Consider the following 24,476-nt stretch of genomic DNA (forward strand, 5'->3'; position numbering starts at 1 on the left):
GGTACAATCTGCGTCCACGTCGCTAGACTTACTGCACAGAACGGCTTTGCCCATAGGAAATGACTATTGAGCTTGTCCTCTATCACTTTTGCGCTGAAACATAAGCAAGTGGCTGGGGACCGGGAAAAGCTATCTTCAATCAAGAATCACGTGATCCGGAGATCACCAGCAAACGGACTAGGGTGTTTTTTGCAGGAACTTTTCGGGAAAGAGCTTTGCGGAACAATGCCTGTCACTATCTCTACTTGTACGGAGCAACCGATCGATTGTGCGGCTAACAAAGACATTGGACAGAAAATACATGGATCTTGAGGACGTATTGTTTTCTTGTAATTATGTTAACCGGTCTAACAGTAGTGATTGCTCTTGGGTTTTGGTACATTGTAGGAGTGCGTCCACTTGAAACATTTTTGCCTACTCAGAGTGTTCCCACTATGTCTACACCTTTCATGCACCTGCACACTCTATCTCCTAGGGACTCCCAACACAGACAGAGCTATCACAAAAACACACTTCTGTTAATAATGAATGCGACTCATGCGATCTTGAATAGAACAAATTGTTGGATTTGTTTGCATTTGCCACAACACGGGGAAAAAGGGATGGGCTGATATATTCACCCTTTGCCTCTCACTACTGCATGTTATGCCTCTCTAAGGGCACTATTCTTTGGTCATTGGAATGATAGCATCTGAGGGAACTTTGATGGGACTAATTTAAATGAGTTTGAAAGGTGAGTCCTGACGCCTCTGGGATGCTCCCTTTTTGCAAATAGGAGCAAACTTAACGTTGCTTCTATTAGGCCTTCCGATAGACTATCTAGACCTTTTCAATCATTAATCTCTTTCAAGATTGCTCCCATAGGCAACCGGGATGCCACGCCACCTTCCTATACTATCAATCATAGTCCCAACTCTGTTTCCTTCTGCATACAAGGGATTGGTTCTCAGTCGATGGGTACTTTTGAGGGTTGTACCAATGTTGCGAACTTGACCAGTGAGGACAGACCTTTGTATGTAGATGATCCTGTTTATTTCATGTGCGGTAATGAAGCTTATCCGTGGCTACCTAGGGACTGGCATCATACTTGTTATTTGGGTATCTTGCTACCAGGGGTATATGTAGCTAGTACCACTGAGGTCTCTAGGGCTCGTCCAAGGCGGAACAAGAATGGTGATACTCCTTCACAAGTCATGGGTGATGTAGCGAAATCCTTTGTACCATTTTGGGGACAGATCATGAATTCCGAGGATATTAGGAGACTGGCAAGAATATTGGAGAGAACCATCAACCGGACCACCGATATACTCTACAACAGGACTCTAGAACAGAAAGCAATTAGATTAGTGGCTCTACAGAACCGGATGGTGTTAGACGTCATCCTGGCTGAGCGTGGTGGAGTATGTAAATTGGTGGGATCCGCTTGTTGTGTTTTTGCACCTGATTCCTCCCCGACCATATTCAAGGCAATACAAAATCTGCACGTCCTGAGCTCAGAAGTGCATGTTCCCGAGGGAAACTGGGATTTTAGTACTTGGTTCTGGGACTTCTTACGGTCTTGGGGATGGAAACTTCTTGCAGTCTTAATGGTAATCCTTGGTATTCTGTTGTTCTGTTGTTGCATACAATGTCTTCCTGCCATATGTTCGATGTTAGGTGGATGTTGTGCGCAAACTGTAGGAACATTAGGACCGAAAATACACACACCTGAGAAGATGACTAATGTTTTTGTGATTGTCACACTCACCTATGTCTCTGCAGGAGCGATGGACGAGCCTCCCTTGACACCGAGTCTTCACTTCCCCTGTTTCACCCGGAGGAATACCTGTCAAATACAAGGTGTGCACTCAAACTGAATTCACCCGATTCCCCTAGGCCCTTCCTTTCTCTTTACTGTGTGCTGTGATGTCCCCCTATGGGCTTACCTTGATCTTTAGTAGGGTGTGCACTCCATCCTGTGGTTGCAGGGGCGCAATTCACTCATGTGATTGGTGGCAATGTCTGTAGGTTGAGTTCAGATGCCAAACGCTGTTTTATGCCTTCACAGCAAGGCCGAGAGTTCAAGGTGCGTGGAGAATGTTGAGTGTCCAAAATTGTCCGTATTGTCTTTGTTTGCCGGTATTTTTGTGGATGAGTAGCGCTGCGTGTAGAAGCTAGCTGCTGGTAGGTTTGTGCAGCGCCTTCAATTGGAGCGTGCCTGCTAATGTCTCTCCCTTTCCCTTGCAGGAGAAATTATGTGGTATTAGCGCCTCGAGTCTGGGTTCAGCGCTACTGGAGACTTGGTGGTTAGGAAAGTTTGCACGGAGGCTTTTGGTAAGTATGCACCGCGTAAAGAGAGAGAGAGCGCAGTGAAATAAGTGCCCGCGTTATTGGAGCAACCACAATGAATAATGTCTCTTCTTTCTTACAGGGGTTTGTGTGCTTGTGCAACTAACCTGGATTCCAGCATCACAGGAAGGTTTGGTGAGTATGCGCAGCGTTACTGATGTGCGTGTGTTAACGCTGTTCTTCTTTGTTCTTACAGGTGCCGGTGTAGAAGTCCCCTCTTGACTGGAGATAGCTGCGGCGTGGAGTAAGAACCAGGCAAGGTGAAGCTGAATGATCCAGAGCGGGTAAGCAGAAGTAGGAGGATCCGGAGCAGGTAAGCAGAAGCAGGATGATCCGGAGCAGGTAAGCAGAAACAGGATGATCCGGAGCAGGTAAGCAGATGCTGGCTGATTCAGAGCACGGCAAGTGTGTTGCTGATACAGCTCACAGTAAGCAACACGAAGCACTGGAAGAATCTTGGGTGTGGCTTATATAGCCAGCCACACCCAAACACTAGAGAGCTCATGAGTTATCATGCACTTCCTCTTTGGCAACAGGAAGTGGTAACCAGTCAGTTACTACAAACACTTGGAAGGAATGAAAGGAGGGATTTGTTATGGGTTCTTTGTGTGCCTATGCCAGGCCTGCCAAGCCTCCACCCAGCTTGCCCCAACTACCTGCCTGATACCCACGACAGTGATGAAGGATATTACTGTCAAAGATCTAATGGCAATTGATATATCTGATGAATGCGATTCAGGATGTACAGACATTGAAACGTGGAGTTACGAGTAAAGCGACTATTTTTAGTAAAGCTCTTGGCTTAAGCCAAAAGGAGGGTTTGTTAAACTGTAATTATATAGTGCCTCCTTAATATTTATATTGGCCTAAGCCTAGTCGCGCTACACGGAAAACCGTGTTGCAAAGTTCTAATTTTGGGTTAACTTCGCCGCCATTTTTAAGATTCATCCGCCATTTTGATTTCTGTTCGTGTGTTCTTTGTTCTAAAATGGTGGACTATGTTTTCAACTTGCAACCAAGCCTGCCAACCTTTGAGTTCTGTTAATGTTTAGGCTGTCCGAGAGCCGACTGTTTAGACTAGGCAATGAGACCCTGTGCTACATATGAACTGTTGTTTATGTGTTGTCTGCACTCACAAGACTCATCCTCGTATACACATTGGGACAATGAAGAACAACCCTCGAGTGTATACATAGGCCGAATAGAATTGTAAAGAGACGTTGCACGAGGCTTACCGCGGGATCTGAGAACATACATCACCATTGTGCTTCCATCGAAATGCAAACCTATGTAATCCTTTGCATAATATTGTATAATCTGTATATGAACTAGGCACGAACTATAGACCACTAATTATTAACGTGAAAAGAGGCTGAACAATATTACATGAAATTGTATAAAAGCACAATGTTTAGACGTCCAGCACTCTCTCACCTCTCTCTGTCGGGCTGGTACACATTGCGAGGTGTTGGGAGCCAGATAGCTATATTTGTTGTTTTGTAAACTGTACAGTGATAAAAGATCTGTGAATCTTTTTAGCCCGTGATTGGTGTATTTCCTTTCTGGTACTCAGCCTCGATATTTCCTTGTTCTTTCATGGGGGTGAGACAACCGATGGTGAGATGCAGTATCCCCCCTTTCCCGTACCCATACCCCATCCTATTTTATAGGATTCTCCAATGTTCCAAACCACCCCCTTTCTGCACAAACACTGGACTGACGAAGAGAAGGATTGAGAGTAAAGAGGCTAACACTTGCATATGCCATTGGACAAGTCCCGTTAATTAGGTCAGGCAAAGTCAGGCACTTGACCTTAATCACATAAATCGGATACCCATTAGCTCCCCCCACATTAGCTCCCTCCACATGGATAAAAGGCGTAACATGGAGATGCACTCTGAGCAAGGTGGAACACGAGAAGGAGCAGATCTTCCGGGGCAAACGTGAACCCACCGGAGCAGCACGACCGATCGAGAGACCAGAGCGAGGGATAGGGAAACCCTGAAGATCGCTGCAGGAGGTTGTTGATGCTGGGAAACCATGAAGGATATGCAGAGAAAGCCAAATCCCAGACAAGAAGAAGCCTGCGTTGTAGTTCAAGGATTCCAGCGACCCTCCCAGGTGAACGGCAGAGTTGGGGAGGCGAGGCCAAGCCTGTGGTATCAGCCTTGACTCGTGAATCAGAGTCGCAGAGAACAGAAAGGAATGCACACAACTGATGAGTTAGCGAAAGACATGAAAGGCTGGTTTGTGTCAAGGAAATATTGAAGCCGCAACAGTGTATCTCTGAATTGAAGGTTGCATGCCTGCTGATGAGACGCGAAAGAAAGTAAACCTGTAGTGAACTTTAAAGTCAGCGGTAAATGTGAAGCCAGTGATACAGAGTAGCCGAGTGGTCTGGTGAACGGAAACAGCCCACTCGAAAGTCTCTGCAAAATGTTTGATGTTTTGTTGTAAAACGACAAAGTGAATTAACTCTGAAATGTGCGATGGTGAAGATTAACCCAGAAGAAAGGGGAAGTTAAAAGATGATTGCTTTAAGAGAGAGATTACTTTGAACTTTTCTGATTGTTTTACGGAATTACCAAGACCAAGAGACACTGGGGCAAATACCATAAGGGAGAGCTGAAGTGAAAGTCGAAGTGGTCCTGCGGAGGTCTATGGAACATGAAATAAGTTAGGGGAAGGGAACCCCTAATGAAGATGAATAAAGCTTGGGGAAGGGAGCACCTGCAAGGGCTGTGATTGTGAGGTCCGAGCCTGGGTTAGGGAGATCTATGTTGAATCAGGTACCTTTGTTGAGAGGTCTGAGCCCGACTGAGGGAGACCTACATGAACCTTTGTTGAACTGAAACTAAGTGACTTTACTGTGGAAGGCCAAGCTTGCCTCGACCCACGTTTTGAACTGCCTTTTTTTATAACCAGACCCAGAGTGTGCCATCCTGTCTATGGGGGCTGCCTTACGTGTCCAACGTCGGGAGGAGAGCTGACTCAGCCATCTTGATCTTTTATGTTATTACACTGACTTTCCTTTGCATACGCATTCCCATTTACATACTTTTTGTATAAGAGATAGGGCAGGTATTTTTTTTTTTTTTTTTAGTATAGGCCATTTTGATTTGACATAGACAGATGCATGGCTTTGTAGCACTGTTTGTGTTGCCATCACAAAACTATATACACATAAGTTTATCAACCTCAGACATGAGAAAGGCTGAGTCTACCTTGCTGGAATTTGGTACGGTGATCTGGCATATGAAGGCAAGTCTCTACAATGGGCGTTTGCCACATGGGACTCAATTTTATCAATGCGCATTTCAGCTTCCAGGATTGCAAAAATATGCTTTTTTCATTTGCACTCATTTCAGAAATGCAGACGTCTCCTTTTTCTTAAACGTAATCTGTGTATTTCAGGAGTGGCTGAACAGTAGCACAAAGATGGACTGCTTAGCCCCCGTAAATATACAAGTGTCAGGAGTGTGCTCCCAATACTAATGTATTAATGGTTCCAGGCACCCACGTGGGTGCTTGGAACGTATTTCATAGTGACAGGCCTTTAAAGTCCTGTCCTCTGTGAAATGCAGCAACAAATTAAAATGCAATGAATCTGTCGTGCATTGACCATTTTAATGCACCTAGTCCAAACAGGCACAGACGATGGTCTTTCATTTTTGCGCACTGAAAAGCGCATCCCATTTGTGGATTTCGGATGCACATTGAAATGCACAAGAATTGCCCCTTATTTGCGAAAATGAGCAAACGGAGTGAAAAAGGGTATCTGAATGCGTGCACCCAAGATGCACACATTCAGAGGCCCTTTGAGAATCTGGCCAACTGTGTGTACTGCAGTGAGCACAGGCAGCTTTACGGAGTTAACTCATCTGGACAGAATGTACTTGCGATCAGCATCCAGGCAGCAGGCGTACCGCTTCAGTAGTGCACCATAAAACATCTTGGCATGTTTTGTAAAAAAGGAGCACTGGCTTATTTGAATCAGGCAGCCATGTTGTCTCCCTGCCTCCCCGCAATAGGTGGGAGTCCGGGGCACAAGTCCCTTTTGCCCTCCCATAAAGACGTCTCTGCTCATATCATTGCTGACAGGAACAGAAAAAGAATTGTTTGTCCAACCTCTACCGATGGGTTGAAGGTGTGGGGGAGACATCCCACGACTCCTCTCGGACATGTAAAACAAGGTGCTCGTCCTTTTTACCACCTGCGCTGGCCAAATGGGATTTCTGCTTGCCAGGATTATTTATCGTTCGTGTCAGTGGACATAAATATTTTTTTAATATTGCACCCGAGCTTAACAAAAAAAAAGCGGTCAGTCTCTGGTGCAGAGGAAGAGATTTAGGCCGGGGCAGGGAGAACTCCATTTGTCACACCCACAACATGACTCTTAGACTGGATCACAATCCACTTTAATGCCGTATCTACTGCATGCTGCATCTACTGCGCTTGCATGCTGCATCTACTGCGCTGTGAAGCATTTGGCATGAAAGTGGCGCCTTATAAAACATCCAAAAAATAAATGAAGTATGCATTCTTTCAGAAGCTTGTGGTAAACAGTGGGCCATTCGGCAACGCTAAAGCCCCAATACTGCTGCCCACTTCTCCACCTAACTGCACTGTTTCATCCCAGATCCCACAGGAAATCAGCAAGGGGACAAATATAGAAGCAGGAACAGCATGGGTGCAAAGAAGGACAGAAAAAAGCAGGCCAGTGTGAGAACAGGTCACACCAAGAAATCTTCATCTCTCTTTCTGCAACTTCCGTGAAGTTACCCCCATTGCGCCCTCTTTATTTAGTAAGTCTTCAAACTCCATAGCATGCATAGCATGGCCATTGTAGGGCAAGTCAACACCATGGGGTAGTTAACGAGCCATCAGAAGAAGGTGCTAGAGATCCCAATAAGCATACGGTTTTGCCTTCATGCTGCAGGCCCGGATGTCGAATACCCTTATGCCTAGGGCAGCTCAAATCCTTACTCTAGCCCCACTCAACAACCAGCATCTATCTAGGATGCCCATTGAAAAAGGATTCTTTGGTAGTTCATATCCTGTTTATTAAAAACATGCCCTTAGAGACAGGGTATAAGCATCATGGGAGAAAACATGTGTAGTGATGCATGTCAGATCCTCGAGGTCTTCCAGAGTGGAATTTCATCTGAGCTTTAAGGATCTACCACTTAGGATTGTTTTCATTATGGATATCTGTGAGATGTTATCCTTCCAAAGGCAATGCTGCTTTCCGGCAAGATTATTTTCATGCAGGTATTACTGGCATCTTGGTGCTCTCACACTTTGCCTACTGTAGCAGTGCATGCTCCAATCTACTCAAAACACAGTCAAGAGATTTCACAGGATTCAGGACAAGGCTCCCCAATTGCGGTTTTATAAACAAATTTAAAAAGACATGAACAGGTACTGCACAGAAATCCTTCCATGGTCTCCCAGACACAGGATTCAATTTAAGGTTGGACGCACAATGCAGAAAGTCTTTTGGAGCAGGTCCTTCAATAATTTTCAGAAATAGCCTCAGGTTTCTTGCAGACCAGAAACCGGAAATGTAGAAAAGTGATATAATGTGGCAGGATGAGACAACATTTTTTTTTCGTGTTTCATAAAGTGTTGGAATGTCTCCACGTGGCCACCTCTTAGCATTCTCTACACAGAAACCCCTTGGGCACCCTGGCTGTCGATGCTTTGGGGGTGTATGCACCAAGTGGCTGGAGGGGAAAAGTCTTAGGCAGCCGGTCTCACATCTGTGGCTGGAGGAGCAATTCCAAAAGTATTAAGGTATTGGCGGGAAAGTTCCTCTGAACGGATACAATTGCAGTTTCCTCTTGATTCTCAGCGTCATGTTAGAATCATGTTAGAATCTCGGTTTTTAGAGACGATGGCCTTGACGTAAGACTCTTTTGCCCCTGTGTTTGCTCCATAAGAATGTGCACTAGAACCCTCCAGTTGTTGAACCTAAGATTTCATGATGACTTGTGACAGGGGAAGGTCTCAGGAAGTGATCAGGGTCTGTGCCCTGGTAGCCCGTGGACAGAGTGAGCAAGATCTAACACTTGAATTCCAGTTTGATCAGGAGACAATGGAAGTCCATCATACCAAGGTTAAGTTGAGGAAGAGGTTAGAGGTTTCTGAAATGAATGACGTGTAAGTTCATGCTTTTTACAACCTGTTTTACCTGTGGCTGAATGCGAGACCTAAGTCTTAAGTAATTTACATTCAGCTTTTCCAGCTGTTTATCTTGTTTATGGGAAGATTTAACCCTTATATCGAAATAGGGAATAATGTCTGCCCTAGGTTATTGCCTGAAGCAAAGCTCTGGGAACAATGATGGGCAAGGGCATTTTCCTTGGCAATCATGACCATCTCACTAAGCTTTTAGCACATGTAATATCTCTTCCATGTTTCTTCTTTGCGCACCCAGTGCCTTGGAGATAAATAGGCCATTTGAATGGCATTGTCACATTCATAGAAAATCAGATTCCCAATCTCAAAAGGAAACTGAACTAATACGGCTAAGTAGCACATGTTAAGAATTTCAATCAGGCGATACACTCTGCTCTCGGCCTAGTGTACAGCGCAATGGAAAAACTTATTTGATATATAGATTCAATTATTTGAAAGATGTACCACTGGCATCACACCCCTTAAAAATACCCCGGGTCACACTGGACCAGGAATCAGGCTGGTTTGTAAAAGGTATTATTTATCTATTTATTTAAGATCAAAATCACAATATATATTTTAATAGGTGAACAACAATCACCAATGGGATGACAGAACACTGAATATTATCTTTAATACATTAGGACTACGTAATGAGCAAAACAAATGCAGCACAGAAAATAATATTTTTGTGTTGGTTTCAGATCAGATAGCACTATGGTTAGAAATTTCCTGCAACACCTCCACCCACCAATAAGCAAATTTAAATAAATGTGAGGAGATAGCAGGTATTCAGAAATAGTACAGATCAAACAGTGTCTCACTTCTCCCTTCCCCCCTTACACAGAAAGAGAAAAACAAAGTGGGCTTTTCAACTATCAGTTTGACTTTTAAAGTGGCTGAGCAAGAACTCTAAATGTGTGGAAAAATGATTAAATTATTATAAATTCCTACGGGAGCCACTTTGAACAGTTGCACACAATCACCAGCAATGATTTAGTCCAAAGAAAACATTTGAAATCTTAAAGTCCAGGTCGGAAACAAATGGAAGCTATTACACACATGTAAACATTTCTCAAAATGGGAATTTGCTGCAAACATTTCCGTGCGCAATACTTGCCATAAAGGGAGAATCGCATTGTTTTGGATGCTATGCTGTTATGGATTACTATAGATGTACAATTAGGCGTTGAAATTTCGTTTCTATCACCAAAACTGAGGGAGTTATAGAGGTTTTAGTAAAGGTTGTTTTTGCGAGTTAGGCGCAAGAATGGAAAGAGGCTTCAGTTTTAAAATCAGAAAAATATTGACTATGACCTAGAGCAGCCAAGCTAAGCCACCAGGACGGCACAACGTAAGAGTCAGGAGTGATTCGCGACTCATTCCTGGTTCCTCGATGTCCACCTTGGAGTGCTAGGCTGGTCACTCGAATTAAATTAATAGATCAAAGTTGACAAAATGACTAGGAAAGGATACTTTTACAGATAGACAGAATAAGATTTCACTATGGATTTAGACAATGTTACTGATTATGGAAGTAAGGATAGTTCAGAGGTTAGGAGGGGACAAGATAAGTCACGGTAATCAACAGTTTCTAGCTTCCTGTTAATACTCACAATACAATGGATTTAAGATTTTGGACCCTCAGAATTCTGGACCATTGAATCAGATCTATCAGGGACGGACAGCTGGGCAAATCGGACTGGACAGGGTCAGCAAGGCTCTCTGGTCACAGCACGGCACAGGACTGCACGGGATCTGCCCTTCTTCGTTCTGAGGATATTTCAATTCAGCAGGCAAGCATTAACAGCACACCCAGCTGTATTATGATGCATCCACTAGGCTTTTGTGATTCTTTTCCAGAATTTGAGGCCTAGCTGAGAATGGTTCAGCTATACATAGGCCTTTGCTTTGCCAAGTTCTGGAGTCTGGAACAAGGAAGATGTAGATTTCAGCAGCAGAGCACTCTGCCAGCAGTCAGGAGATAGAAAAGTTGCAGAAGTCCCTATGTGTTGTCAGCTGTCCTTATATTTTACATAAAATGACATTGCAAAGGGGGTGTATGGGCCCGTTTAGCTAAGCTTGCCCCTGTGAAAGGTGATTGGGTCAGAGTCTACTCTCTGCCAAGATAGGAGGAGAGAAACAGAGGGTCATCTTTATGGTATTATTTTATGATGCTGAGAATCCACCCCTAGCCACTGGAACACAAAGTCTAATTTTGGCAAAATACGTATTTACATATGTGCAACCTCTATAACAATCACATACACAGATTGCATATTTTATGGAGTATCTGCTCCTCAAAGTCCCCCAGCTCTGCGACTTTGTTTTGCCTTTCTGCAGAATTTTGTCAATTTTGGAATGACAACAGGTTCCAATATTCCTGTAAATTTCCACAAATATGCACATTTACCATGGGAATGTGTGTATAAAGTTTCACAATTCTAGCTGAAATACACTCCCCATAAACCCACATTTATTGCCATTCCTGTTCAGAATAAGCTAGACGGTTGTACTAAGTTTTCAAAGGTAGTGCTAAAAATTAGGTTAATTAATCTGCCATTTTCAGATTTTGCACCCCTTCTGGTAATAGGTTATAGACCTTCTTAAAATGTCCATTACGTATCCTGTTAACACCAAATGGTCAGTATGTGTCACGCCTTGAAGCATGTGGTCGCCCCCTCCTTTGGAATGTTCTTCTGTCAGCCAGGAGTTTCCTGGGCTGCAGCAGTTTTACAAACCTTCACACCTTCAGTATCCTGGGTTGGAGGATGTCCATTGTTTAGTCCTGGGCTAACCAGCAATTAGCACCTCCCCGTGATTTTCAGCTGAGAGGAAGGCCCTCCTTCTGGGAGAAACCTGATTTTCCAGTTCTTGGAGCCCAGCCAGGTTTAATTTAATTGTTAAATTCTTTTGGCTTTACTTTAGTACAAAACAAACTTGTTGCATCAAATAACAGATAGAATTCTCATTCAAGATTTTAAACCTATGGGATCAAAAACAACTACTATATGGGTTACTATCAGTAACAGGCCTCTTATATTGCAAACATTTGACTTTCAGTTTATAACATGTTAAAGTTTAATCAGGAAGGCCCCTGACTGTCATCAGAGGTAGCCCTCTGCTGCACAGAGATTTTTTTACAGATCCACGGGCAGGCCACTTTTGCTGTTGAGATCTCTTTATGCTCTTAGCCTTTCAGGACCTTGTAAATTCACAGTGATTCCTTAAACTAAGTGAATTGTAGCACCCAGCGAGCATTTTGAATATTTGGATGGTGTTCTGTACCGGCATTCTGAAGTTTCAGCAGCAAAGAAAAGGTGATTTAAAGCAATATTTGGAGTTTCATTTAGCAAAGCACTGCTTTTTCCTTCTGCACTCCACTTTCAATTGTTGTGGAGCCCAGTGACACATTTCAGTGTTGAGTGCTCTGTCCCCCCACTGACAACATGCGTGGCAGATTGGGCAGCCATCTTTTTGTGCGTTGATAAGCGCGATTTTCAGGGGTTTTGGCGCGCACAATGGTTTTGCCTTAATTTTGCTGTTTCTGGCACCACCATAACAGAGTGATGCAGCATAGCAGAGCAAAAGTGGGTCAATACATCCCACCGAGCCCCCCCTCCCGACTTGGTTTTGACCGCCCGTCAAGGGGAAGTCGGGAGATTGGGATGTTCTTTTTCTGTCCGTGTGGAGAATTTCAGTCGCTTCTTCCATCAGTGCTGGAGGCGACCCGCTCTCCTCGCCGGTTCTGGTCAGGAGTATTGCGGGTTCTGGTTGGGCATATTGCTGGTTCTGGTTGGGAGTATGGAGCGGCACTTCGGGCTCCTTGGGTCTTTCCTCCCGGTCCCCGAGTGGTCCTCCTTGGTAATCCTTTGGATGATTCTTAGTCCAGATGCTAGAAGATAGAACATAGCATGGTTATGGATATTTTCCCACTACTGTGTCAACACATCATCTGGGGGATGTCAGCAGTGGGAAAGACATGTGCATTGATCACAATTGGTGATATTCCCCATCTAAGTTTACTAATGGTCTTAACACTCTTCTTGCACATACACAGTGAACATTTAGGGATTCTTCTATGTTTCCAGATTTTCCCCCTCTGGGTTTCCGGTTGGCTCCCCTATTTGCTCCAAAGTATGCCTGGGATGGCAACTCTTCAGCTGGTTTATGTGGACCCACTTGTCTTCCCCTTCTGCCAAACTGCCCTTGGGGATGCAGATTCGGTAGGCGACTGGTGAGATTCTGTCCACAATTTCAAAAGGGCCCCGCCAAGTTGGGAGGAATTTGCGCTGTTTGGCTTGGTTCCTTTGGAAATTGTACAAGTAGACCCGGTCTCCTACTTGGTATTCGATTTTAGTTGTCTTGAGATCATAGTGGGTCTTCATACTGTCTGCAGATCTTTCTAGATTCTTCTGAGCATAGGCAAAGGCATGTTGAAGGTGTTTTCTCAGATTCTCAACATACTCATGAGTTGTGGAGGCATTTATCAAGGTCTGCTCTTGGGTTCTGTAGAACAGATGCTGGGGTAGCACCATCCTTCGTCCAGTCATCAGCTCAAATGGAGTCATTTTTGTTGCCGAAGAAGGGGTAGATCTGATGGCCATCAGGACAAGGGGTAATCGAATGCCCCAACTTGGCCCAGAATCTGCCACAATTTTTTTTAATATGCTCACAATAGTTTTATTGTACCTCTCAACTCCACCACTAGAGGGCTGCTGGTAGGCAATGTGTAGTTTCCTTTTGACCCAAAGTATCTTCCACATCTTTGTCATCACTTCGCTAGTGAAGTGGCTACCTCAGTCTGACTCAATCCTTTGGGGTAGTGCAAAACGCGAGAAGATGTGATTGATAATTAGGGCAGCTGCTGTTTCTGCCTTGCAATTTGGGGCCGGGAGACATTCTACCCATTTAGTGAACAAGCATGTTACAGTCAAGATGTACTTGTTCCCCCTAGAGGAGCGAATCACGGGCCCGATAAAACTGACTTGCAAATCTGACCAAGGTAGTGTCATCCCCCTCTTTTGGAGGGGAGCACAGTTTGTGAGTGATGTTGGCTGAAATTGTGCACACACAAGACACCCCTTCAGGTATTGGTCGAGTTCCTACCCCATGTGTGGCCAGTATGCAACCTCTCACAAGATTTCTAATGTCGTATAAAACCCCCAATGACCGGCTGTGGCCGCATCATGGGCGTGACTTAGCATCAGGCTTCGTAATGAGGTAGGGACCACCCACTGGTCATGGCCAGATATGGATCTCCTCACCAGCAAACTGTTTTGGATTCAGAACATTTTTGGACATTTCGTCAACACTCTGAGGTCCTTTTTCCCAATGTAATCGGTATCCGTCAGGGGAAAGTTCTCAGGGTCCTCAATGTGTTGATAAAACTTACCAATTATTGGATCCCCTTTTTGAGCCATAATCAAATCAGCATCTGGGGTCTCCTTACTCCATTGTGCAGTTGAGAGTTCATTGTGAGCATTTGTCTGGGACCTAGTGATAGCAGTGACCTGGATTTCCCCCAACAGGGACTCGATCTCAAGTAGATCCCCTTGGATGGCTCTGGTTTTGGCCAGCTGATCAGCTAGGTAATTTCCAGTTTTGTCTGGTCCCTCTACTTTAGAATGACCCTTTCTTTTTCCAGTAGATGGTCATCCCATTCGAGGTGACCAGATCATCAATATTTTGTATTAATTTTGCGTGTTTTAAAGGTTTATTATTAGCACATAGCATGCCTCTGGTTTTCCAATTAACCAGGTGCTCCACGAACCCATTCCGTACATAATCTGAATCAGTGATTATGACCAGTTCGTGGAGTTAGTGTTGGACAGCAGTGAGGATGGCTTGATGCACAGCCATCAGCTCTGCCACTTGACTACTTCGGGGACCGATTTTGTACCCAGCGGAGGGTTCTGGGGCATCATTCACCCACGCAGTCCCTACGCCAGCCACAAGTTCCTTTTCCCCGTTGTTGTCAACATGGTAGGAGCAACCATCCACATAGACAGTGGGTACTCCCTCACACCTCTTTTGTTCATAGACTTTGTGTGGGGAATTACGGTATGCCTCCATGTTGTCCTTGATTTTTCTAGACTTTCGTCTCTGGGACAATCATGCAAGTCAGCCAGACCTTGCGCGAGGGGACTCTTCTTGTTTTGGCCATATCTGACCTCCACAGGAAAGCCTTGCATTGACAGAATCCAGGAAGTAATTCGGGAATTACTCAAATTTCCGGCCCGGATTCTGTCACTTTGAAGATATTGCAAAGGTTGGTGTGAAGTCTCCACTACGATGTGTTCCACCTGGATGAACGGGTGGTAATTCTTCAATGCCCACACCGTTGCCAGGAGTGCCTTCTCACAATCATTGAATTTTTCCTCCACAGAGGATAAAGTCTTACTCTCATAGGAGATTACTTTATTTACTTTGTCATGGTTTGGATATAATACTGCAGTCAAGCATGTATTTGAGAACCCTGTCTCCAAGAAGAACTCCTTGTTTTTGACCGGGTAAGCTAGGCAAGGTGCTTGTGAGAGGCTTCTTTTGAGTTGTCTTAATGTCTCGGCTTGTTCAGGACCCCACTCCCACTTGACCCCCCCTTCAACAGATGGATCAGGGGTCTTGTGATCTCTGCATAGTCCTCAATGAACTTTCTGCAGTAATTAGTTAGTCCAAGGAGGCTCCTTAGTTCCCGCAGAGTTGTGGGGGGTCTTTTATTTTCTGGAGTGCCTCTACTTTCTTTTCCTGAGGACAGAGACCCTCAGGAGTTATCTCATGCCCCAAGAAATTGACACGGGTTCTGCACCACTGTGCCTTTTGGAAAGAATGTTTTGCTCCGGCAGCCCTCAACTGTGTTAGAACATAACGGATCTCTGCTATGTGTTCCTTAACAGTTGAGCTTTAGATTAGAACATCATCTACATAGGCCAGGTGGTTCTATGTTATTTCGTCGCAGTATTTTTCATCGCTGGTTTTTTCATCGCAGTTTTTTTTGTCGAAAAACTCATCATTTTTTTTTTTTTTGGTTACCCCCCCCTAGTCCTTTCTTTTTTTTTAAAATACCCAGCACCGGATTATTGTGCTGTGGACTGGACAAAATATCCCACGGGACTCAAGGTTCTTACAAGGTTCTTAATTATTTCAGAAAGGGACTCCATTGATGTGAGAGGCAAGCGATATTGCTTCAAAAACACTGGAGTCATGCCAGGGTCCGTGGGAATTGTTGTGTGGATGTCGGTGCAACCACAGTCATATGAGTACACCGCAAAGAGATCTTGAAAATCTAAGAAAACTTGTTTCAATTTTTGCTTTTGCTCGAGAGTCTCACAGGCATCAGCTAGCTTGACTCTCTCTTCAACCATCTGCCTGAAGCCCGGAAAGACTTCTGGTTTGGCTATCTCAGCGGCCTCCTCCAGCTGGGTGGAGAAGTCCCTGGTCAAAGTATTGATTTGGACTGATGGCTCCAGGTGGGGAAGGCAGTCCTTGTGGACTTGAAAGATCACCTCATCCCTCCTGAAGTCACAGGTCACATCTTCCTTACCATAAGGGCAGGAAGAGTACACCAGGAAATTCCCCCCATGCCGGGTGAAGATCCTGTCTGGTGTTGTGTCATTGTCGCTATCACTTTCAAAACAGTCCTTGGGGATTGGTCCTAACAGTTCGTTACCTAAATCTATGGAAAAATGACGGTCATCAACCACCATTCCAATAAGGGTGCCTGCGCCCAGAGTTATACTCTTTAAGTCGCTGTTATACACCTCTATTGGAATGGTGTTGTGTTCTATATTGATTAGTGGTGTTGGGTTTACCCCCAACCCTTGCTGTTGGAAATGAGCATTGAGATGAACATAGGCGTCAGGATTTTTCAGTTTCTGTCCTCTTTTAATTTTTACTTCAAGTGAGAATTGTCGGGTCCGTTCTGGGATGGTGACTTCTTCTCCAATCTGAATTTAAACTGCATATGGCAGCAGTTGAGCTGACCGAAATGCTTTCTCTAGGTCATCAAAGTCCATGGGATTACCCGCTAGTCGGGACCAGGCTTTGAAGTTTATTAGGTCCAAACTAATGGCAAACCGATTGAGAATGTCACCACCTAAATAAAATGCAGCAGGGACATCTCGCACGACCCAACAATTAGGGACTATGCTCTTGTTGCCTATGGAAATTTTGAGCATACACCTGCTAGGCAGGAGATGTTTGGAATTGGGTGTTTCCAGGTCCATTTCCCATTTGTTTAAAAGTTTAAATATGGGAATGGCTGGATATTTTGCAAGTTTGGCCTCGCTGATGAAGCTCTTACCATTGTTCACACATACTCGGACGAGAACAGAGTCCTTCTCTTCATTTAACTGAATAGGGATGAACAACTGCTCTCCAATTTTCTGAATATCAACCAAGCTTTGAGCTGATTTCTCATAATTTTGGACTATAGGAGTAGGAAGTAGGATTTTCTGATTGTGAATTTGTATAGAATTTCAGAGTGTTCCCTTCCAGTATGGAATGCCATCTTAGATTGGAACTAAGGTTGATTTTCAGAAATAGAGAGGACTCCCAATCACCAGTTAGTTGTCCTACTGCAATTACTGTCACGTCTGGGATTTGGTTATTCTGGAAGTGTAATTCAATTTGGTCAGGTTTCTGTTCAACCATGTGGCATGTGCCATTTAAACTAACATGGTTGACACTATGTTTTAATTTTATTGGTCTGTTAGTCTGGGTCCAGAGGGCCTTGTTTACACAATCTATGAGGGGAGACAATCTACGCAGGATGTCATTTCCTTGTAAACATGGTGTGCCCTCTGGAGTCACAACTATGACCGGTGCTTCACCTTGTGTCACCCAATTTTAATGTCCAAATCCGCAGTCCCCTCGACAGGAATTTCATTCCCATCGAAAGTTCTGAAGTTGTCCAGGAAGAGGGGTGAGAGGGATTTGGTATTTCTCCCCCCTTCCCGAATTCAGCTGATCAAAGGCCCTTTTTGACAGAAGGGTGGCTTGGGATCCAGTGTCCACCAGTGCCAAAAATGTACATTGCCTCTGTATTAGGACCAGGGTATAAAATCTTCCCTCCTTCTCCTTAAGGGGGCAAAGATAATGTGCATTTTTGGCCAATTGGTGGGTTAATTTCTTTGCTTTGGATTCTGACAGAGGGGTGATTTGGGCAGGATTGTGTTTGGGATCTTGGGAACCTGTAAGAAAAAGGTGGCAATTGGATATGGGGGGAGTTTTGGACTCCCCTTGTTCTGATTCTGGGCTGCCCCCCCCCCCTTTGGAGGCAGTTACCAGAATTGGTATGAACAAGGTGATTTCCTTGCTGGTCATTCTGGGGTTTGTTGATGGGCGGTTTTAACTCGGTCCCCACATCTAACCAGTCTTGATCAGGATCTCTTGGGACCCATTTTTCTTTGGGAGGAGTTCCCCCATCCCTGAAGGAGAAGATCCTTTTCCCAGAATCCTCTGAGGACCCCTCTCCTTCAAATTGGAAGATTCACACTTCCTCCACAAAATGGACCTTTTTAGGCTCTTTATTTCTCCCACCCACCTTTTCCTTAGGTTGCAGACTTTCAGGGGCAGGAGATTCTGGTTCCGGTTCCTGGGTTTCAGGAGCTTTCTACAAGTGGGGAATGAAGCTTCCTCTAAGGCTTTAAACCCCCATTCCCCTTGTCCCTTCTCCGTGGGAACCGGTGGGTTGTCGGCGTTCTTCCCCCGTCATTGTTCTGGAGCACCAGCCCCTTGATTTGAGGAGTTCTGAGTCACCATGCTCATCTGAGGGTTCTGTTGAGCCCTCAGCATGTGACCCAGATCCTGTGCCATGTTCTGGACTTGGCGCTCCAGTTGGGACACCCGATCTGGCTGGTACGGTGTCCTCTGGTCTACCCTTGGTTGATCACGGGAAGGGTAACTGTCCCTTCTCCCATAATACCCCTGGTTAGGATAGTTTTGGTACCCCTCCACCCTTGGCCTCCCCTCTCCCAGATTGGGCTGTCTGGGCTCAGGAAAGTGGGGAAAGAAAGAAGGGTTATTTTGGGGGTTGAGGTTTGACGGGTACCAGGGGAAAAAAACTCAGACCGGCATTTGATGGATTACTGCCCTCCTGGGGAAAGTGAGGAGGGAAGTTTCCCGGGTTGGCAGCTGCCTGGTTGCATTCCCCCCCTGGGCTGGAGGAGTCCACACATAGCCCAGGATGCGTCTGTTGCCCTTGTAGCGGGGGCTGATGTAGTCAGGGGAGTTAGGGGCCCCATTTGTGGGGTTACCTCCCTGACTCCCTGTTTGGGATTGGCCAGAGGCCCTTCTGGGTCTTGGGTTAGTAGGATTTGGAGCAGGAATGTTTTTAGGCCCCCCATCTCCAGATCTAAAATGGGGGCAACCTTCACCTCTGCCACCTTAGCAGCAGCAGGGGTGTTGGTTAGTTTGGGGCTTTTATTAGCACTTTTACTCTCTAGTGGTTTCTGCACGTCGTAGATGCGAGTTGCTTGTTCAATGACCCAGTCTAGTAATCTTTTCTCATGAAAGTCCCTCACCAGCTGGGTCATAATGTATTTAGGGAGGGTGTGAAAGAAGGTGTTGACAAATTCCCTACTGTCTGTGCGCTCCCTCCTGGTGGTCTGCACAAAGGCATGTTTCAGCGCTTGGACACATTCTTGTGGGGCCTGGTCTTCCCCACATTGCAGGTTGTATGCTGCCTTGCGGGCCTCTTGAGGGTTTCTATGGATTGAAAAATGCTTTAAGATGGCCGTCCTATATGTGGACCATCTTAGGTGGTTCTGATCCTCCAGCCTCGCAAAGAAGCTGGAGTATTCAGGTGAAAATGTCCGCTTGACATAGTGAATACAACTTTAGCTGTCCTTCAGGTGGAAAGTCTCCATCATTTTCTCAAACAATTCGAGGTGCTCCCAAAATAAATATTTGGCATTTTTATGGTAGGGCATTATGACGCTCCTAATAGCCTTGATTTGCTTCAGGGGATCCTTCAGTAAGGCTCTCTTAACTTTGTTGGCCTTTGTAGTTTTGGTCACTCTAATCCACTCATCCTCTGACTCAGAGGCACTGCAACCAGAGGTGGCTGTCTGATCTTATAGGCTCTCCCTAGTTCTGCGGGCTTGGGAATGGCTAGCAGAATGTGAGGGCCTAGTTTCTTGAGACCTGTGGCGCTCAGATGAGTCTTATGACTTTCCCTTGCTCCCAGGATTGGCTGAGTACACCCTGTCCTAGCGGTGAAGAGGTTTTTTAAGATGCTCTTAGTGGGCCTATTTTCATGGAATTCCCCACCAAATTTGACTGACTGATCTCTTGGTAGGTGATATTTTTGAGGATCCAGTTCTCTGATCCTCCCCTCACTGGAGTCTCCCTGATCAGAGAGGCTCACCCTAATATTTGGGAACTTGTACATAAATTCCTGCCCATCCATTTCTGGGAGGCGCTTATCTGTCAGTCCCATATTTCCCATTGTGTTGAATTCCACCATCCCCGTGGCCTTTGGTTCATATGAGCCAGTGGACATGGGGGTGGCATAGTCCAAGGAATCGAAGGGATTAAAATCCCTGATGCCAGGGTTCCTGAGGTTATGCTCAGGGGTTTCTCTCTCCCATCTTACCTCATCTTTTTCAGCCCCTATTTCCTGATGACATGCCAATATATGACCTTTTTGCTCCTCTATTAAGGCATAACTGGTCTCTATGAGTTGTTCTTGCATGGCTATCTGTCTATGGAGCCTGTCATTCTTTTCACAGAGAGCCTCATTGTCTCTCTGTGCTTCCTGCCTGAATTGGGAGTATTGTGCCACTCATTGCTGCAGGAGACTCACCTCCTGAGTTCTAGCATCTTTGGCCTGATTGCTCTCTCCCAATGCATCTTCCACCCTCCTGGTATGCTCTAATAGCTTCTCATATTCGTTTTGACTCCACTAAGCTCCTGCAGGGCCAACTTTCTTTCTTCTAACCTGGTTTATAACTGGCTCACTTCCTGGCCTAAGGCGTCCCTCTCTTGACATAGAGTGCCCCTCTGCTCAGCCAGGTTGTCCCTTTGTTTTCTAACGGCATATAATTTCTGGCGCTCCTCATCAAAATCTGTTTGAGTGTGGAGATCCTTCACTATTAATTTATTATTTTTATCCTTTAGTTAATTAATCTGACTTTCTAGGGCAATTATTTGCCCTGCGCAGGCTCTATCATAATTTATTTGTCGTGCCAGCTTGTGTTGACTCTCTCGCAGAGAGCCCATCCTTTCCTGACACTCCTTTTGCAGTGTCTGTAATTTGGTATCTTGCTCTGCCTTCTCTTGCTGCAGGAGAGCCAGGTCTTCCTTTAATTTTGTCAGGTACTGTCAGGTTTCTATCTCTGATTCTTGGCTCTTTTGTAGCCTTTACTCTGCAGAGTCCAGATCAGTTTCGGTTTTCTCTAGGGATTGTACTTGCCTCTTTGCCAGATCTAGGCTTTCGGCATGTTTTTCTAGTATTTCTCCAATGTGGAGGTACAGGTAAGCCGCTATTTTGGCAATTTTACATTGCTCTTCTTTTACTTTTGGAGCCATATACTAAGTGCCTTGTGTAATGGACCCTGGTCCTGCCATGTATCGAAGTCTATGGCAGTGACTTGTTGTTTGAATTCCTGCAGCCAGACTTTCTCATCCTGCTCTGGCCACTCGCCCCTGACAAACAGTTTGTGCAGGATGTGTTCCCTAGCAATAGTGATTTCCACTGGGGTTGTCATTTTGGAAGTATCAATTTCCTAGATTAATTATTTCAAGGTAAATTTACTTTTTCAAACAGGCCTTATTTCTAGAGTATTTATTTTAGGGGTGCTTACACAGTGTAGCACAGTACTCACACCACACAAAGTATTATTACCCTGCAGGTTAGACTACTGTGTTAGACTGTCACGGGTGGCAATCAATCAAACCGCGGACTCGAGCCCCCAGATTTGTTAAGGATTTCAATCAGGCGATACACTGTGCTCTCGGCCTAGTGTACAGCGCAATGGAAAAACTTATTTGATATATAGATTCAATTATTTGAAAGATGTATGACTCGTATCACACCCCTTACTTAAAAATACCCCGGGTCACGCTGGACCAGGAATCAGGCTGGTTTGTAAAAGGTTTCATTTATTTATTTATTTAAGATCAAAATCCCAATATATATTTTAATAGGTAAACAACAATCCCCAATGGGGTGACAAAACACTGAATAATAACTTGAATACACTAGGACTACGTAATGAGCAAAATAAATGCAGCACAGAAAATGATACTTTTGTGTTGGTTTCAGATCAGATAGCACTATGGTTAGAAATTTCCCCTGCAACACCTTCACCCACCAATAAGCAAATTTAAATAAATGTGAGGAGATAGCAGGTATTCAGAAATAGTACAGATCAAACAGTGTCTCACTTCCCCCTTTCCCCCTTACACAGAAAGAGAAAACCGAAGTGGGCTTTTCAACTGTCAGTTTGACTTTTAAAGTGGCTGAGCAAGAACTCTAAATGTGTGGAAAAAATGCTTAAATTATTATAAATTCCTACGGGAGCCACTTTGAACAGTTGCACACAATCACCAGCAATGATTTAGTCCAAAGAAAACATTTGAAATCTTAAAGTCCAGGTCGGAAACAAATGGAAGCTATTTCACACGTGTAAAAATTTCTCAAAATGGGAATTTGCGGCAAACTTTTCTGTGTGAGATATTCGCGATAACGGGAGAATAGCACTGTTTTGAAATGATAAGGATATGGATAGCTATGGATGTTAGGTACAAGTAGGAGTTGAAAATTTGTTTCTATCACAAAAACTGAGGGAGTTATAGAGGTTTTAGTAAAGGTCGTTTTTGCGAGATAGGCGCGAGAATGGAAAGAGGCTTCAGTTTTAGGGCCTCATTACGAGGTTGGAGGTAGCCATGGCGCCATTAGCACCATGGCTGCCTCCAAACTCATTCCGACTCCGCCCTGGTTAATGGAGCTATTACCGGTCCATTCCAAGGTTGGCGGGACCGGTAATTCCCCATTCACCAGGGCCCTTCCCCATTCCCATTTGAGCCCCCATAGGGCTCAATGGGAATAGGGATGGCGCTAATAACGGTACCGCAAATTGCGGTACCGTTATTAGCTCCAGAGTCCCTTTGCGGGTCCCATCCTTAACGCCTGGAAAAACCAGGCGTTAAGGGAGGACCCGCAAATGGAACTCGTAGTAGGGCGGTAAGGGATTACCGGCACCAGTGCCCTTACCGGTGCCGGTAATCCCTTACCGCCCACCTCGTAATGAGGCCCTTAAAGTCTGAAAAATATTGACTATGGACTAGAGCAGCCAAGCTAAGCCACCAGGACGGCACAACGTAAGAGTCAGGAGTGATTCGCGACTCAATTCTGGTTCCTCGATGTCCACCTTGGAGCGCTAGGCTGGTCACTCGAATTAAATTAATAGATCAAAGTTGACAAAATGACTAGGAAAGGATACTTTTACAGATAGACAGAATAAGATTTCACTATGGATTTAGACAATGTTACTGATTATGGAAGTAAGGATAGTTCAGAGGTTAGGAGGGGACAAGATAAGTCACGGTAATGAACAGTTTCTAGCTTCCTGTTAATACTCACAATACAATGGATTTAAGATTTTGGACCGTCAGGATTCTGTACCATTGAATCAGATCTATCAGGGACGGACAGCTGGGCAAATCGGACTGGACAGGGTCAGCAAGTCTCTCTGGTCACAGCACGGCACAGGACTGCACAGGATCTGCCCTTCTTCGTTCTGAGGATATTTCAATCCAGCAGGCAAGCATTAACAGCACACCCAGCTGTATTATGATGCATCCACTAGGCTTTTGGGATTCTTTTCCAGAATTTGAGGCCTAGCTGAGAAGGGTTCAGCTATACATAGGCCTTTGCTTTGCCAATTTTTGGAGTCTGGAACAAGGAAGATGTAGATTTCAGCAGCAGAGCACTCCACCAGCAGTCAGGAGATAGAAAAGTTGCAAAGTTGCAGAAGTCCCCATGTGTTGTCAGCTGTCCTTATATATTACATAAAATGACATTGCAAAGGGGTGTATGGGCCCGTTTAGCTAAGCTTGCCCCTGTGAAAGGTGATTGGGGGAGAGTCTACTCTCTGCCAAGATAGGAGGAGAGAAACAGAGGGTCATCTTTATGGTATTATTTTATGATGCCTAGAATCCACCCCTAGCCACTGGAACACAAAGTCTAATTTTGGCAAAATATGTATTTACATATGTGCAACCTCTATAATAATCACATACACAGATTCCATATTTTATGGAGTATCTGCTACTCAAAATCCCCTAGCTCTGCAACTTTGTTTTGCCTTTCTGCAGAATTTTGTCAATTTTGGAATGAGAACAGGTTCCAATAGTCCTATACATTTCCCCAAATATGCATGTTTACCATGGGAATGCGTGTATAAAGTTTCACAATTCTAGCTGAAATACAATCCCCATAAACCACATTTATTGCCATTACTGTTCAGAATAAGCTACACGGTTGTACTAAGTTTTCAAAGGTAGTTCTAAAAATTAGATTAATTAATCTGCCATTTTCAGATTTTGCACCCCTTCTGGTAATAGGTTATACACCTTCTAAAAATGTCTATTACATATCCTGTTAACACCAAATGGTCAGTATTTGTCACTCCTTGAAGCATGTGGTCGCCCCCTCCTTTGGAATTTTCTTCTGTCAGCCAGGAGTTTCCTGGGCTGCAGCAGTTTTATTACCCTTCACACCTTCAGTATCTTGGGTTGGAGGATGTCCATTGTTTAGTCCTGGGCTAACCAGCAATTAGCACCTCCCTGTGATTTTCAGCCGAGAGGAAGGCCCTCCTTCTGGGAGAAACCTGCTTTTCCAGTTCTTGCAGCCCAGCCAGGTTTAATTTAATTGTTAAATTCTTTTGGCTTTACTTTAGCACAAAACAAACTTGTTGCATCAAATAACAGATAGAATTCTCATTCAGGATTTTAAACCTATG

Source organism: Ambystoma mexicanum, chromosome 10 (assembly GCF_040938575.1).
Source record: "Ambystoma mexicanum isolate Mex_15411 chromosome 10, UKY_AmexF1_1, whole genome shotgun sequence".
In the NCBI taxonomy this organism is placed as follows: domain Eukaryota; kingdom Metazoa; phylum Chordata; class Amphibia; order Caudata; family Ambystomatidae; genus Ambystoma; species Ambystoma mexicanum.